We start from the raw sequence: 5297 nt of genomic DNA, 5'->3' as shown, positions 1-5297 counted from the left end.
ATTCAAGTTACCTTGCAACATCCCTTGCCAGGACTACTGAAACAGCTCCCTAGTTGGCCTAATTTCATTCTGCCATCCTACCTTTATGTCTGTCCCTATAGATTAGAGTACTGTGTACTTTAGTCTTTTTGTTTCAGCTTAAAGAGTTCTTTTCCATTTTTTTTGTAAGGTAGGTCTAGTGGTAGTGAACTCTCTGTTTTGTTTATCTGGGAAAGCCTTAGTTTATCCTTCATATTTGAACGGTAACTTTGCTGGATAGAATGTTCTTGACTGGTAATTTTTATGGTTCAATATTTTGAATATGCCATTCTACTATCTCCTAGCCTGTAGAGTTTCTACCACGAAATTTCTTGATAGCCTAAAGGGGGGTACCTTTATAAGTGATGGTCTTTTTTTCCCTTGTTGGTTTTAAAATTTTTCCTGTATTGTTAACTTTTGATAATTTCAATATAATGTATCTTGAAGATCTTTCTGCATTGAGATAATAAGGTGTTGTATAATTTCATAGACTTGTATACCAAGTTCTTTCCAGGTTTAGGAAGTTCTCAACTATCATTTTTTAAATATACCCTCTGCTCCCTTCTCCCTTTCTTCTGCTTCTAAAAACACATTGTTCTTGTGTTGACTTTTCTAATGGAGTAAGTTCTCACATAGTTTCTTCACTTTTAAAAAACCTTACTTTTCTTTCTTCCTCAAAATTATTTCTATATTTTTTCCCTTGAGCTTGCTAATTCTGTCTTCCGTATGATCTGTTCTATTTCCAAAGCTTTCTAAGGCATTCTTTACCTTATTTATTAAGTACTTCAGCTCCAGAATTTCTACTTGTTTCTTTTTTAGAATTTCAGTCTCTTTAGTAAAGTAATCCTCCATCTGTTAGTTTTTATTTCTGAGGTCATTGAACTTCCCTTCTGAATTTTCTTTAATTTGTTGGATTTCTTCATAACAGTTCCTTGAAATTCCTTATATAGATCATAATGGTCCATGTCTTTGGGTTTGGTTGTTGGAAAACTGCCATTTTATTTTTGTGATACCATAATACTGTGATTTTTCATAGTGTTTGATGAGAAGTGTCTCTGCCACTGCATTTGACATAGTGAACACCTTTCTTACTTAAGCAAGGCTTGGGTCACTTCGATTATAATAGCTCAATAGAGTGATAGTTAGGAGCCTTTTTCTTTTCTTTTTTCCATCTCTCAGAAGCATGTTTTTCGTTAAAAATCACTGGTGCAGGACATCAGATGCTACATCCTTCCCATTTTCCCTGCTCACAGTGTCTCCTCTCTGGGTACCCTGAGCTACTCTCAATGCATTCTCCTCCCGTTTGCTCAAGAGACCAAGAACACACATCACAGCCTTGTCACCTGTAATGGGCTAAGGCCTGGATGAGAAGGTCACTGTTCCAGACATCGTCTGGAGGATTCTATTGTTTCCTGCATCTTTTTTTTTCAGGCTTGCCTGCATTCTTCCCTTTCTTTATTGTAATCTGAAATTTGTACTTCTTTTTAATCCACTGCTGAATCTGTTTACTCTTTGCATCCCAATCATGTTGTCCAACGTTTGAAGAAAAAATCAGTTCCTTTGTCAGGGTGGGTTCCGGCTTGAGTTCAGCCCTCTCCGTCTTTCTGAGCCACAGCTGCACCTGGTGGATCTGTGAGCAGGTGAGGAGCTGATACTGGGCGGGTTCCACACTTAGGTCCCTCTTCACCAGCCGTAGGTCCCGCTCGGCAGCCCTGAGCCTGATCGTATTAGCTCTGTGCATGTGGTCATTGGCCTGCTCCTCCAGCATATGAATGATAACACTTGATTTTTTTTCCCAACGTTACTGACAGACAACTCATCCTTTTTTTTTTTTTTTTTTTCTCCCCTTCCCTCGTCCTGGGTGTCTTCAGTACTAAAAGCTTTTGTGTGAATGAGGCAGGCTGATACTGGGGACCGCTGTACAGGCACGGGCTTCTGTAGGATGTAGTTACCCAAATATCTTCTAATGGAGTTATTCTTTCTGGCTTGTAATGTGACCTTCTTCAGGAAAAGAGCAACCATCCTTTTTAGGAAGAACTGTAATCATGCCCAGTGGATGGCATTTACTGGAGTTCAGTTCAGTTCAGTCGCTCAGCCATGTCCGACTCTTTGTGACCCCACGAATCACAGCATGCCAAGCCTCCCTGTCTATCACCAACACCCGGAGTTCACTCAAACTCATGTCCGTTGAGTCGGTGATGCCATCCAGCCATCTCATCCTCTATCGTCCCCTTCTCCTCCTGCCCCCAATCCCCTCCCCTCAGCATCAGGGTCATTTCCAATGAGCAAACTCTTTGCATGAAGCGGCCAAAGAATTGGAGTTTCAGCTTCCGCATCAGTCCTTCCAATGAACACCAAGGACTGATCACCTTTAGAATGGACTGGTTGGATCTCCTTGCAGTCCAAGGGACTCTTAAGAGTCTTCTCCAACACCATAGTTCAAAAGCATCAATTCTTCAGTGCTCAGCCTTCTTCACAGTCCAACTCTCACATCCATACATGACCACAGGAAAAACCATAGCCTTTACTAGATGCACCTTTGTAGGCAAAATAATATCTCTGCTTTTTAATATCTCTGCTATCTAGGTTGGTCATAACTTTCCTTCCAAGGAGTAAGCTTCTGTTAATTTCATGGCTGCAATCACCATCGGCAGTGATTTTGGAGCCCAAAAAAATAAAGTCTGACAATGTTTCCACTGTTTCCCCATCTATTTCCCATGAAGTGATGGGACCAGATGACATGATCTTCATTTTCTGAATGTTGAGCTGTAAGCCAACTTTTTCACTCTCCTCTTTCACTTTCATCAAGAGGCATTTGAGTTCCTCTTCACTTTCTGCCATAAGGGTGGTGTCATCTGCATATCTGAGGTTATTGATATTTCTCCTGGCAATCTTGATTCCAGCATGTGCTTCTTCCAGCCCAGCGTTTCTCATGATGTACTTTGCATATAAGTTAAATAAGCAGGGTGACAATATACAGCCTTGACATACTCCTTTTGCTATTTGGAACCAGTCTGTTGTTCCATGTGCAGTTCTAACTGTCGCTTCCTGACCTGCATATAGGTTTCTCAAGAGGCATGTCAGGTGGTGTGGTATTCCCATCTGTGTCAGAATTTTCCACAGTTTATTGTGATCCACACAGTCAAAAACTTTGGCATAGTCAATAAAGCAGAAATAGATGGTTTTCTGGAACTCTCTTGCTTTTTTGATGATCCAGTGGATGTTGGCAATTTGATCTCTGGTTCCTCTGCCTTTTCTAAAACCAGCTTGAACATCTAGAAGTTCATGGTTCACATATTGCTGAAGCCTGGCTTGGAGAATTTTGAGCATTACTTTACTAGCTTGTGAAATGAGTGCAATTGTGCAGTAGTTTGAGCATTCTTTGGCATTGCCTTCCTTGGGGATTGGAATGAAAACTGACCCTTTCCTGTCCTGAATGCCAGCTAATACTTGAGACGGAATCACTGAAAAACTCCACATCCTACGAGTACCGGAAGACAGACTGACAGATGTCCCCAGAGCCCATCTCCTGTGGTCATGGTTCCTCTCCTACAGCTCCTGCTTCTGTCCTAACTGCTTTTTCCGGGGCTCTTCAGCAACAACCCTGACTGTCCTATATCAGACCACTGATTGATAAGGTTTGGCAGAAGCAGCCTGCAAACAGGCTCTGGGGTGAAACCCCTTTGCCTTCCATAGTGCGGAGTCTATCTTTTGCTTTCTAGATAGAGAACAAAATTTTAGTTTTTCTTATTGGAGCTGATTTCTGGTAATGTTGGTAGTTATGCATTAAAAAAAGAAAAAGATGGTGCCAGAGAAGGGTGAAGTATGTACTTAACACTGGGGACTTCGGGTGTGCCCACAACTTGGTGGGAAGATCTTTTAGCTGGAGGTCTCAGAAGCCAGTGGACAGTCCTCTTGCCTTTCTAGGCAGACAACAGGAGATGTTTTGCTTCTATTCTCTCTGTCTAGCTATTTCCCTTTCTTTTCCTTCCCTGTAGACAGTGCAGTCTCTCCTCAGGAAGCACCTACTCCCTCCTGCTGTACACACATGGCCAAGTGGGCCCCATTCATTGCCTTCATCCTCCACCCTTCTCTACCAGAAAAAGGGCGCCAGCACACAGCTGGACTAGCAACCAGCTTCTCTTCCATCACTGCCCCTGGCCACTGCTGGCCTCTCTGCAACTCTCCTTGCTCCGTCACCTCCTCCGTGATCCATTCCACCCACTTTTGGGTGCATAGATGAATGAATCTCTCAGGTGCCTGGTACTCTTTGCAGAAGTACTTTTTTTTTTTTTTTTTTTTTTTTGGTTATAGTTGTCTGATTAGTTGTAAATCAAAGGCTAGATTTAAAAAAGCATTGATTCACATCACCATCATGCTGATTTCACTTCAACTGTCCCTTTTACATGGTTAAGAAGGATTGGAATATGGAAAAGACATTGCAATTAGAAATATGCATATGTATTCCAATTGTCCATCTTTAAATATATTAGCATCATTTCTGTGTGACCGTATTTTTTCAAATATAATATGTTGCATAAATCATTTTTCATGATACCTACTCTCATCATTCTACTTCTGCTTTCTATCTCTGAAACTATTGCTGTTAACTCAGGCTCCAGTCGTCTCTAAAGATTGCCTTTTTCTAATGTCCCATATCCAATCAGTGATTTTTCCATTTCAATACCTCTTACAACTTCCCATTTCTTTCCATTTCTGTTCAGGCCCTTATCGCTTCTCACCTGGATTACTTCAATAGAATTATAATTGGTCTCGAGGTTTCAGGCACTTCTCTTCACTCTCCATCTTGCTTACTATTGATAGATTAATCTTCCTAAAAGGCCTACAACACACTTTTCATCATGTCATTTCACTGTTCAAAAATCTTCAGTGAGAACATAGAAAAATGAAAATAGATCATTTGCTTGAGAAGGGATGCAAGGCCAAGTTATTTTTTCTTTTGCTTTTCTTTTTAAATCCTACATTATTTTTGCAGTGTTGCTTTGTGTGATTAGTATAATACAATTAATTACCTAAAAGTTAAAATTCTAGTAACCTCTACCATATACTTCCAACATTCTTTACTACTTCTTATTCCACCATGCCCATTCCCTCTACTTTAAAACTATAAAAATTACAACCTTGAATTTTTTTAACTTAAATCCCAATCATATGTAAATTTCTTAATTATATTAACTGGAAATAATTCCTTTGTATATACACAAACCTAATTTCTTGTGAGAACAAATAATTTGACCCTCATCATTTAAAGTTTTTCA

At 40.2% G+C, this 5297-nt stretch overlaps 1 pseudogene; it reads right to left on the bottom strand.

The window, feature by feature from the left end:
• Positions 1-1218: 1218 nt before the first annotated feature.
• LOC101120641 (translation initiation factor IF-3, mitochondrial-like) lies at positions 1219-2040 on the bottom strand (annotated as a pseudogene).
• Positions 2041-5297: the final 3257 nt, after the last annotated feature.

The sequence above is a fragment of the Ovis aries genome, chromosome 2, assembly GCF_016772045.2.
Source record: "Ovis aries strain OAR_USU_Benz2616 breed Rambouillet chromosome 2, ARS-UI_Ramb_v3.0, whole genome shotgun sequence".
Classification (NCBI taxonomy): Eukaryota; Metazoa; Chordata; class Mammalia; order Artiodactyla; family Bovidae; genus Ovis; species Ovis aries.
Note: the sequence above shows the minus strand (reverse complement) of the source record. Positions and strands in the feature narration are given on the sequence as shown.